The 13,587-nt window shown below is 31.2% G+C and overlaps 1 protein-coding gene across 1 annotated transcript in view; it reads right to left on the bottom strand.

Annotated features, from left to right (window-relative positions):
* The window catches only part of NXPH1 (neurexophilin 1), a 296,351-nt gene that overhangs the window by 82,943 nt on the left and 199,821 nt on the right, over nucleotides 1–13,587 (bottom strand).

Genomic DNA, 13,587 nt, shown 5'->3' with positions numbered 1-13,587 from the left:
TCAAGGAGGTAGATGGGCTGCCTTCTGCCTTTGAGAGGGCAAATGTTCACCAGAACTGAGAGAAGAGAAATCAAACTTAAGTTCAGGTTGTTGTATAGACTATATTTATTTGAAAATACTGCCATGCCATTCCTATAGTTGAGAAAAACAGTATAGCATAATTAAGAAAAATCAACCAAAAGCTGAGAGAGTATATGAATATGTGTATTACCAAAAAGGTTTGAAGTTATTTGAGCTAACGTATTAAGAACTATTTTCTGATAGTACAATGCTTCCTTGTCCAGAGCAGGCAAACACTGTAGATATAATTTAGTCAAACTCTTTGTTTTATGGTTGAGGATACAGAGCAATGTTACAAAGCGCAACACTAGAGTGCAAAGTAGCTTTTTAAAATTCCACCACCAAAACAACTACTAAAATGTATACAGCCTATAAACTCAGATAAAAATATATTGTAAATTCATATATATTAAAATGTGTTCAGTTAGGAGCATTTATTTTTAATGAGTGACATTAAGAGATGACTCTGAAGTCACTAAATACTAATATTTCCAGCAATGCATTTAGATTTATTTCTACAAGAACACTAATCTCTCTGTACCATCAAAGTGTCTAAACAAAAGCATCGAAACTAACAGTTATGAGGATAGAGGAATAGAGAAGTACACCGATTCTGCCCTTAAGTTGTATAAAAAGCATCATCTGTAGACAACAAACTAAAGTACCTGTGTAATCATGAAGGGGAGTAGTTCCCCTAAAGAGGCACTATTTGAATGCTCTAATAATAAGCTCCATATTGGTAGAAACTTACCTGTTTTCTTTACTATGAAACCCCAAGGCCTAGACTAGGGCCTGGCACAAAGCAAAAATTCAAACCATATGTTTAATAAACTGATGTTATTAGAATCCTCTTGAGTTCCTAATAATTGGGAATTAATTGAGTAAATCTTGGTACATCCATGTAATTGAATTTGGCAGATATAAAATACAAATTCTAGAGGTATATTTATTGACAGGGAAAGACACCTATGATATAAATTGTTCTCTATGCTGAATGAATAAAATGAGATCTTAAAATCATAGGTCAAGTATGATTCCACTCATATGTTCATATAAGATAGAAAAAATAATAGCTATATCACACATAAATAATTTAAGAAGTACATATCAAAATGTAACATTTATGATTCTTGGGAAGTGAAAATATAGATAATTTCATTACAGTTTTTTCTTATGTTGTATGTTCTATAATAACTTTTTGCTTGTGGAAATATTAAGTCATTTTTAAAAGGACATTTGGCCCATCATATGCTTACATGGGAGACTGATTAGGTCAAGCAAAGGTGAAAACTGAAGATAAGAGCTCCAGAAAGTGAAAAGGTCCTTTGCAGATTGGTGAAAGCTTAAAAAGGGATTTTTAAAAAAAATAAAAATCCTCCTGGGATTAAAAAAAAAGACAGAAGGAAAGAGCAGGGAATACAGAGGGGTGTGTGAGGATTGTTCTGCGTGCCAGAAAATAATATCAAAAAAAAAAAAAAAAAAAAGAAAGAAAGTAAGGTAGAAAGAAAGAAAAGAAAGAGCCAAAGTAGGAAAGAGTATCCAAAAGAAGATTATTCTCATTTTCAATAATTTTTATAGAATATGCAAAAAAAGGAGGATGAGATAAATATTTTAACCATGAATTAACCATTCTAACTATTTGTGAAAGTAGTACTGAAAAACACTTCTAACATGCTGATAATTATCAGAGAGTTGATGACACTCTGATTTGGAACTATTTTGAAACATTTTTCTTCAAGTGTTACAGCATGTGTTAAAGAGGAAATATAAACTTAAAATGATGAACCACAGTTAAATATCCTAAAGTCAGTCATCCAAGAGGCTTGTAGATACAGAGGAATTCTATTTGACAGCTTAAAGTTACAATGTCCTAAATTAAATCTCATCTTTTGGATAAGTCTTCAAGGATATATTTCTAACACTGAATTCATGCAGTTTAATTTTGTTCATTTTCTTCACAATTGAACTCATAATCAGTGTAATGATGTCTGATTAAGGCTAAATATTTGCTGCTTTGGTCCATCTTAATGACTTCTACCTTTGTCACCACAGTATTGTCATTTACTTTTTTCTAGTCATTGCTTATACACTTAATGAATAATGACAGACATGTTGTTAAAAATGAAATAATGGCTGGAAAAGAATATTTCCATGGCACATGGCAACTAGAAATATGTGTTAAGTGGCAAAGAGGGTAACATATGGTAATGTATAAACAGGCAATTATTTTCAAACATAAAAAGAGGAGGGCTACAGAAACCATACTCTTTTTTCATACCTTTAGACTAAGGTTAGGCAGGTACTGGTAGAAGAAAAAATTGAAACTTTGAAACTAACAGACTTACACCAATGACCAAGACAACATTAAATTTCAGACTGCCTGTCTTCCTGATCCATGCTCATTCAAAAATGCTGTGTCTTTAGATCACAAGACAACCTTTCAAATTTTGTAGAAATCACATGTCGTAGAGGCTCCCTTAATTGAATCAATTCTTTCCACACAGATGAAAACCACCTAGTAAACCTTAGTATTTCACTACATAATCTTTTAATTTCTCATATTCTCACCTAATAATTTCACTAGGAAAAGAAGAATAAAGGCAGTCTTGAAGGTTTCTAGCTCATTTTAATCTCAAATCTTACAGATAGAGCATTGAGAACAAAAGTCACTGGATAACATTTTTCCTGTTATCAGTCAAAGACCATATCTATTTCTTCTTTCAATTAAAAAAATAAAATAAAAATGGTCCACTGCACCCTATTTGTATAGCTGTCCAAAAACACCAGCAACACAGCACCTGTTTGATTAGGACAGACTCCCAGATGGATGTGTTTTGCTAAGTATCATCATCCAATGACCAGTTCACTCACCACACATCACAACTTCCCAGCCTCTCCTTAATTTGAGCCCTGTTGACTTGCACAGGAAATAGCACAGAAAAGGGATAGAGCATAAAAGAGCATGTAGGACTTCTCTTTCAGGAAATATGGTGGATTAAATATCCTTGGAGCATCACCATTACCAAACACTGAAAATGTTGGACTTTAAAAATTAAGTTGTCTTAAATATATAGCTAGTTCTGCAAAGATGTAAGGAAAATACTCATAAAATATTAATAAAGTAGAAGTAAATATAAAATTGTTAAGAGTTTTAAGCCTACAGCTATTATAAGGGCATCTGCAACCCAAGAAATCTATTTCTAATAATTTCCAAAAAGATAAGAAACAAGGCCTTGTCCACTTGAAGTAGACTTGAAACCTAAATGCATAAAGCTAGGAAAGAAAGAAAAAAAAAAAAAAGCAAACCTCTCTAAAGAACGTTTTACAGTGAAAAAGCAAATTTTAAAATTCCACCAAGGGAGATAATAAGGAAATATTTTTTTCTGGTCTTAGGTCTGTGAATGCATATGTGTGTGTATATGCACATGCACAGGTTTTGAGAGGTATGGTGGTTTTGTCTGTCCAAAATAGGTGGGTCCAAGTGTAAATTATAAAATAAAGGGAAAAATAATATTTAAAAAATAAGTTTTTTACACAGTATAAAAAGTCATATGGCACATAAAAAGACCCCTCAAAATTTTAAAAAATTCTAGAAATCATATATATTGGTAATCATAATGAATATAAATGGACTAAACTCTCCAGTTAAAAAGACAAAGATGTATAGCCAGAATTTTAATTTTTTAAAATCTAGCTTTGCATTTAAGGGGAAAATAGAATATTAATCAATTAAATATTATCAAAAGCAAAAGAGTATAAATATATCACATAAGAGAGATTTTAAGACAAAAAAGCACAATGTTAAAAAGGGACCACATAAAAGTAATGTTTTTGCCTAAGACAAGGACATACCAATTTGAAGCTTATGTGTATTTATCAACATAGCTTCAATTACATAAAAAGCAAAAATTAATAGAAATACAACAATAAATTGGCAAATCCATCATCATAGTATTGGCTTTCTAAAGGTCCTCTGTAATTGATAGACTAAGCAAACAAAAGAAAAATGAATTAGATTCAGATGTTTCCAAGGCAATTAATATATCTTATCTAATAAAAATATATATAACTCTCCTCCCAACAATAAGAAACATTTTTCTCAAGTGTACATGAGGAATCCATGTAAATTTACAATGAAAAGACATAGAGCAAGTTTGGAAAGTTTCATACAGGTCATGTGCTCAATTTGACCAAATGGAAATTAAGATAGGATTCAATAATAAGATTAAGAACATAACTACACATAGTAGAAGATAGCACACATATTAGAAATTTTAAGCACAATTGCAAGTAACTGACAGGTTAAGGCTAAATTAGATGAATTGAACTAATTACTTAAAAAGAAATATAACTTACCAAAACTGATATAGAAAGAAAAAAAGACCTGAATAATTAAGGAATGAAATCACTGGTTTAAAATCTTCACATTAAAAAAAAAAAAATCACCATGCCTATAGGAAATTTACATTAAAATTGAAGGAACACATAATTCCAATGTTATATATATATCACTAGAGACTAAAAAATAGGGGACACTCACCAAATCATTTAGAGAGATTAAAACCAGACAAAAGAATTTCAAGAAAATAAAATTATAGACAAAAGAGCCCAAATAAAATGCCAACAAATAAATTCAATAACATATATATATCCCGGCCAAACTGGGATTATTCCAGATATGAAGACTGATTTATCAGTATAAAATTTATTAATGCATGTCATAATATCAACACATCTAACAAGAAAAATCAGATGATCTCCTTAATATATTAGAAAAAGCATATAAGAAAATTAAATTGACATCCAAGATTTTTAAAAAAAATTCATAACTTAGGAATTAGCAACCACTGCCTAGGTAGCTCAGTCAGTTAAGCATCTGACTTTGGCTCAGATCATGATCTCAGGGTAATGGGGTTGAGCTCTGTGTCAGACTCCACTTTGAGTGAGGAGTCTACTTGTCCCTTTCTCTCTGCCCCTGCCTCCACTTGTGTGCTCTCTCTCTCTCAAATAAATCAATAAGTAAAATCTTATGGCCACAAACAGTACAACAAGACTTACATTCATATTTCCTTTAAATGCAAGAAAAGGATGTTTTCTATTACCATAGCCAGAAAAATGAGACAAAAAATGCAATAAAATGGGTCAAAATAGAAAAGGAAGAAAAAAATTATTTATGATTTGCAGATTATAAACAGAGAAACCTGAAACAATATACAGACGAATTATAAGAATTAATATGAGTTTAACACAATTGTTAGATATGAGATAAATGTAAAAGAATCAATGGCATTTATATTTAAGGTATAATGAGTTTTTAAAAGCTTCTCCAATAAGTTCATTTATAATAAGAAATAAAATAACTAATAAATACCCAGTAACACATCTAAGGAAAGTGGTGCATCATCTTCATAGAAAAAAATAACATCTTTGCTGAAAGTTCTTAAAAAAGAAGATTTTTTAAAAAAAATAGAGTAACTGACCACATTCATGGGATGATTACATTTAAAAATGCCAGTTTTTTAAAATAATTGCTTTAATGCATATCAAAATCATAATACCTGCAGAACTGTCAGAGGACTTGACAAAATGATACTGAAATGTATACAGAAGAGATGACATACTTTCCCTGTAGAGCTTAGCACTTATTATAAAAATGTAACTAACATGACATGGGATTAGCAAAAAGATGACAAAGAAATAAATAGAACAGAAAGAATCAGGCCTGCAAATATATGTAAGTTTTGATATATAACAGGTGGAATTGTTGATCAGTGGGGCAATAATGATGCTGGAATCTCCATATGGGAAACAATAACAGCAATGACAGAAAATCACCTAATTACCTCATAACATATCCAAAAACTCAATTCCAGTTGAGATAAACACTCAAGTATAAGAAATAAAATCTTGACACTTATAGAAGAAGATACAAGAAAAGAGCTTTAAGATTTCAAGATACAGAAAGATTGCCATAAAAAGATAGAAACACAAACCATGAAGAAAATGACTGAAGAAATTAAAAGATGAACAAAAACCAGAGGGAATATATTCGTGGTATATGTGATGTTCAGTTCATATCATCAATGAAGGATTGATATCTAAAATTTATTTTTAATAAATCATACAAATAAAAAGACAAAAACCCAATAAAGTGTTCAAGTGATATGAAGAAGGTTTTTATAGAAGGAATAATGAATAAATATATGAAAAGTTACTCAACCTCATTAGTAATAAGAAAACTCCAAATGAAATAGAATCTTATATACAACATATTTGCAGAAATTTAAAAACATGAAAATGTTGCTGAGGATGCAGAGCTTGCCAAATTTTATAAAGGACTTTTGGGAATGCAACGGATACAACCTTTGGGAGGAAAATTTTATCTAACAAAACCAAAGATGTGTATCTCATTATCCATCCATTCTAATCCTACCCATAGAAACTATAAGATAATGCAACATGTGCATTAGGAGAAAAGTCAGAGAAACATACCAGTATTGTATTTAATAAAAAATATCTAGAAATCACTCAGATGTTCACCAATAAGAGAATAAGCATGATCTTTATTTATTGAAATACTCTACATTTGCAAAAATGACAAACTAGAATTGTATTTATCAACAGGGATGAATCTCTCAAACAATACGTTAATCAAAAACACAAGCTGTCAAGATGACTTTCTATTCATGTAAAGTACAAAAAATATGCAAAACTACATATAGTGTTTAGAGATTTAAACATACAGTATAAAATCATTTCCAAAAACAAAGGAACAACTTGTACAAATTTAGGACTGAGGGTACCATTTTGAGAGGTAGGGTAATTATCACAGTATATCTTATATTTAGATATTTTAGATAATTTATATTCATTTAAAAAAATCCCAGTCTTTTAAAGCACGTGACAAGATCAACTCAAGATAGCAGATTGAGCACAAATGTCTTTATAAATTCCAACATGGCAGAAAAAAAAAGTCCTAAGAAAACAATTCAACACTAACTGTAGTCATCAAGAAGAAAGGATGCCATAAACAAACCAGAAATAAAGATTTCTAGAAGATAAGATAATGATGGATCAAACAAAGAGAAATCAGAGTGAAAAAACTGTCAACCCAAATGGCCTGAAAAAAAAGGAAATTGCCAAGGTGAGAATATTTCTTCCCAAAGGAGCTCCAAAGAAAGCAAGCTGAGTCAGCAAATTCAAAGAGCAGGACAATCCTGGGGACAATTAATTAAAAGACCATCAGTCAAACAGTCCCTACTGTGCCAATATTGGCTTTCCTTCTCCAAGACAAAAAGCAAAGCATTTAGAAACACTGTCATTTGCTCCCCAGGATAAAACCTTAAGAATTACTTTCCAAACAAAGGAGAATCTTCCCTGAGAGGGCAGTTAGCCTAAATATCCAGGCCCGAGAGAAAAACAAACTTCCACAAGGGCAAAGAGATAACTTAGTAGTATGTAAAGCCCAGAAGTGAAATATACTAAATTTCTCTACCCAAGAGCAGACTTCAGCCTGTTGTTGTCTATGAACCTCAAAGAAAGCCTTCTCTGAGCACACTTTATTATTCTCAGGTAAAATGCAATATTGATACAAAATCAAGGCATTAAATGAGAGAATATGTATATTTATATTAATAAAAGGCATAATCCACATAGAGGTTTAAATTTTGTAAATCAACCCAGCATTCAAAGTTAACACTCTTAGATATATTAGGAGATACTTTCAGAAGTTATAATCAAATTAAGATACCTCTACATAAAAAGAATAAAGTACCCCAAAATAAAATTTTAGACATTTTAATAATAATCAGTCAATAAGCTTACAACAAAGATATGTAAATTTTATATATGACAGAAATTACACATTTTGCCAATTATCCTTTGTAATAATTATAACATTTGAACATTAGGTATATTTAAAAAAACTCAATAAATTCATACAAGTGTTATTTAAATAAACTAGTCATAATCTCAGATTAACAACAGAAAGCTGCCCAGAAAACTTCTAAAGCTACCATAACCTGATTACAAAACAGGAGCAGAAAAGCATGAAAAGTCTCAGAACATCCATTTTGTATTTATAGGAAATTCCTAAAAAATATATTAGCACAATCCAACAGTTTCTTAACAAAATAATATATCATAGCCTTAAATAAGTTATTCAAGAATGCAAAATTATACACACACACAATTATACACACACACACACACACATACACACATTGCCAAAATAAATTAGCAAAAATTTAACACTTAACACTTGATGCCAAAATAAATTAGCAAAAACTTAACACTTATACCTGATACTTATAACTGATACATGATACCATGCAAAGCTAGGAATGGAAGGCAACTTCCTCAACTTGAAAAATATATGCCCCCACCTCCATACCAAAATATTAGAACATTCTTATTAAAGTCATAAGAAAGAAAAGGATATCTGCTACTACAGTTACTATTCTCCATTGGTTTAGATATCCTGGCCAAAGAAATAAGACAAGAAAACATGAAGAATAAAATGGAAATATAGGAAGAAAAAAGTTAATATCTGTTGATGATAGTATTGTTTACCTAGACTATCCAAGAATATCAAGAGAAAACTTTAGAATAAAAAAGTTCAATCAAGTGACCAACTAAAGGACAACATAAAAAATTTTTAAAAAGCTCTTCAATATAGTATTAGTAACGACCTGAAAAAATCTTAATAAATCTCAGAAGGAACCAGTCATGCACTCCCTCTCTCAAACAACCTGCCAAATCAAAGAAAAAATGTCCACCTGAGGCATATAATTTTTATTTAAGAATATCCAGGATAAAACAAAAAATATTTAAACTTTTCCATAGAGAATTAAAAGGACCATCTACAAATAATTTGAAATGAGAATGGCATCAGACTTTAAACAACAACAACATTGGAAGCTATAAGATAATAAAGCAATGTCTTTAAAATTCCAAGGGGAAAAGGATTTCCAAATTGAATGCTATTCTCAATTCAACTATCAACCAAATATGAAGCAAGAATAAAGTTACATTCAGTCATGCAAAGTCCCAGAAAAAAAATGTAAAGGAAGCTAATTGAGAATCTTCAAAACAAAGGAATAGCCCAAGGAAGAGAAGTCCTAGTGGACAGAAGTAAAAGGAATTCCCAGATGATGGTGAAGGGAAGCCCAAAGATGGCAGCTACACTATAGAACTAGAGAACAAAATGGAACCAGAGGTAGAGAGATCCAGAAAAAAATGTGTCCAAGAGAAAGGAAATCAAACTAATATTAACTACCCAATGTGTTTGCTTTATTGAGAGGAGTTTCACATATTTGTGGTTGTGAGTGTAGAAGATTTATAAAAAACTAAGCAGAGAAAAATGAGACAATTACTAACTGGAATAAGGACAAAAATGTTGTATAAGAATAAAAACAAAGTTACAGAATATAATACAGCTCATATAAAAAACATTAGCATAGTCATAATGATGTACCTGAATAATGAATTAACTTATAATGTGATATAACTGTAATGGGGTGGGAAAGAGAGGAACCATGTAAGAAAGTGAAATTCTCATCATGCAGGGTAGAAAGTAAATATGAAAGACAATATCTAACAAATGAACAATGACAACAGAATCTTAACAGTAAAGTGTGATATTTAGAAACACACACATATATATAGCCAAAGCAACTGCTAAAAATATCAAAAATTTTTGTTTCTGGGGTGGGAACTGGAGTGCAGTAGTGTTGATCCAGAGGTAGGCCAGTAAATGTTTAAAATTATGCTCTCTGGGGGAAAAATCCCAAAACCCTGATTTGTATCATGTCCTAATTTCTGTGGTGGAAATACTCCTGCCAAGGCTGATTAAAGCTACCAATGTGTAATCTCTGAAAAAGTTGTGAAGAGATTCATACAACTCTTTTCAGCACATTAGTGTTCTAGATCCAATAAATATTTTTATTATTTGATGTTAAAACTTTGCACATGTATTACTTTAAAAAATACTTAAATGCATTAGTTGGTATAATTGCTTAAACTTTTTTAAATGATATCCTTTATGCTCCACATATGAACACTGGGTGTTATATGCAACTAATGAATCATTGAACACTACAACAAAAACTTACAATGTACTTATCCTGGCTAACTGAACATTATATATATATATATATACACATATACACATGTATATGTGTATATATATATATACTTATAGATAAATAATATATATTTATTACATGATTATATATACTTTATTATATATATAATAAAGTGCTGTTTGTAAATTTTTAAAAAATACAAACATTTTTAAATGATAATAATGGTCTCAGTATTACAAATAATAAAAAGTTATCAGATGCCTAGGAACAGATGAAACTGGAAATGTTAAGGATCCACCCCAAGAAAATGAGAAAACCTCACTAATAGTATTTAAAGGCTGAAAAAGAGACTTTTCTTCTTATATGGCAGATTCCATATAATTAAAATGTCAAAGCTTCACCAATTGATTTTTAATTAATTGAAACCTCAATCTAATCTAAATAGGTTTTTAAATATAATTTTATAAGTAGATTCTAAATTTAATCAAAAGAGTAAGAATTACGGGCACCTGGGTAGAATAATCAACTGGGCACTGACTCTTAGTTTTGGCTCAGGTGGTGATCTCAGGGTCATGGGGTCCAGCCCCCCATGGGGCTTCTCACTCAGTGAAGAGCCTGCTTGAGTTTATCTCTCTCCCTCTTCCCTTCCTTATTCCCCCCCTTCCTCTCCCTCTCTCTCAAATAAATAATAAATAAACCTTTATAATAAGTAAAATATTTATATGAGATTATAATTTAAAAAAATAAAGAGTGGGCACCTGCTGTACTGTGTTTAAATACACCATACACCATGAAAAGCCATATTCATTTAAAGATGTTATTGGCATAGGGCACAAAAATATACAATACTAATAAATGAAATACTCAAATGAGTGGGGGAGAAATTGGACTGCTCAAAATTACATGAGGAGCAATGGATATTCTTATACAGAAAATACTAAGTTGAATTATTCATTTAGACTTCTTTGTAATATAACATTAAAAAATCAATTGTAGATAAAAATCTAGACATTTTTAAAACTTAGAAGCAATTAAAATGTGTAGATTTGTCTTTAAATTTGGAGTTTAAACGATCTCTTTTAGATATAAAAGCCAGAGACCTTATAGGAAAAGACACACTGAAATAAATCATAATAATTTCTAGGGACTAAAATACAACATAACAAAAAATTAAAAGGCATATAAAATCAGGAATAAGGATTTGCTATATATATTATTAATCAATACTTATATAAAGTTTCTATAAATCAATGAGAAAAACACAAATAACTGAATAGAAAAGTAGTCAAAGCACAAGATCAAACAATCATAGAAGCTAGATAAATAGCCAGTAACATATTAAAAATATGCTCAACTTCACTAATAATTAGGAAAATGCTCAAGGAAATGATACGGTGATGTTTTACCCACAAAACTGGCAAAAATTAAAAAGCATGTACAACAGCAGTCTTTTTTTTTTGCACTGCTGGAAGTAATGCAAATTGATACAATCATTTGGAAGACAATTTACCAGTATCTATCTAAAGTAAATGCTCATGCCTTTTGTCACAGTGTCTGGGGTCAGGTGTGAAAGTCTACTGACTGCTAGGCCTAATTTAGCAGATGATTCCTCATATCTCCATTTGACTAGATAGATGCAGTTATCAGACTATTCTTTTTTCCCAGATTAAACAAGGTCTAGACAGGTCTAAAGTTCGATAATGTGGTATTATCAAAGTCAGAATCCTCAAAATATTAATACCATCATTAATTAGTTACTAGATGTTTCATTTTTAGTTTATATGAAATATTTTAATAATTACACATGATTATTTTTATGTATATGTAGCACTAACAGAAAGAAAATTATCAATAGCTTTCAGTAACTGATAGCTTGCTCCATACTCAATGCATGTTTCACTTCTTACTTTCCAATACTTTCTTGAGATAAGTATTATTTTCCTCAATTTGGAGATGAGGTTTAGAGAGGTTAAGTAACCTGTTCAAAGTTAGACAGCAAGTTAGTGGATAATTGAAGTACAGATCTGACTATCTCCAAAGATCCCAACTTTATGTTATGATTGTAAAATATGAACAGTAAATAAACATAATGCAGTCAAGCATGGTTATATTAAGATTTTTTTCAAGATTTTATTTATTTATTTATTTATTTAAGAGAGAATGAGAGAGAGAGAGCATGAGACAGGGGAGGTCAGAGGGAGAAGCAGACTCCCCACTGAAAATGGAGCCTGATGCGGGACTCCATGCCAGGACTCTGGGATCATGACCTGAACCAAAGGCAGTTGCTTAACCACCTGAGCCACCCACGTACCCTATATTGTGAATTTTTATTGCATAGAATTAACTACAGGATCCAGTGTAAAAATCACACTACTGAAAGATTAAAAATAATCATTCATTGGATTAATATGTGCAGCACTATACAGACAGAGCAAGGGAGGTTTTTTGTTTTTGGTTTTGGTTTTTTGCAAGGGAGTTTTTAATGTGTTCTTCTGTCTCCTCTAAAGAACTTCTCAAAATGTCTGTAACCTATCCAAAAACAACTGTTTATGAAAAATATGATACAAAAATCAATCCCTAAATAAGGCATTTATTCATTTTCCCCATCCTTCTTTAAAGGTTCCCCCTGTAGATTATGACTTCTTAATGTAATATCTTAAGTAAATCCTCAGTTTGCTGATATATTTAAAATAAAAATAGCACCAGCCACTGCAATATACAAGCCTGCAGAGCTTTCCCGGCACCAGGAGGATTCTAACTCTCTCCAGTGATCACTGGTCCACAGTGAATGTAAGCATTTACAGATGGGTGATCCCTCTGCTCTTTCTGATAGGTCCAAGACAATGAGGTGGGTAGTGTCAATTCAGGTTCCTAACTATATGACACGGTTGCCGAGGTGTTTGTTCACTTTTATTAGTCCATTGTAGATATTGGCTCTCCTCCCAGATTTCTGCTTTGTTTTTCTAGCTCATGTTTGTTTGGACCATCTGCTTCACTAGATCAGCATTCTCCTCTCCAGGTTCTTCAACTCCATTGCTACAAGTTGGAGTCTTTTTTTTTCCCCCAAAGTAATGGCTACCTGTACCTTATCCATTTTTATATTCAATTCTCCAATTTTCTTCTACAGACTTTTCATTTTTTGGAGAAGTCTGTCTTATTTATTGTGATAGTCTAGAATGGGATTTCTATTCCACATATGGCTGACTTTATTCAATGCAGTATTTTTAACCCAATGTTATTCTTTGATTTGCCTTATATCATGTCACTGGAGTCCCTCCTATTAATATATTTACCCAGTTTAATAACTCATTTCTTTCCAGTCTTAAATCAGATATCCAATAGAAATACCAATCTCTATTTTAGCAACAAATTCAACAAAACTGAAGAGCATGTAAGGCACTGTGCGTTCAATCCACAAATTAATCAAGGCTAGAGTAGTTCA

The sequence above is a fragment of the Lutra lutra genome, chromosome 11, assembly GCF_902655055.1.
Source record: "Lutra lutra chromosome 11, mLutLut1.2, whole genome shotgun sequence".
Taxonomy (NCBI): Eukaryota; Metazoa; Chordata; class Mammalia; order Carnivora; family Mustelidae; genus Lutra; species Lutra lutra.
The sequence above is the reverse complement of the archived record's forward strand: the minus strand, read 5'-3'. Positions and strand labels throughout refer to the sequence as shown.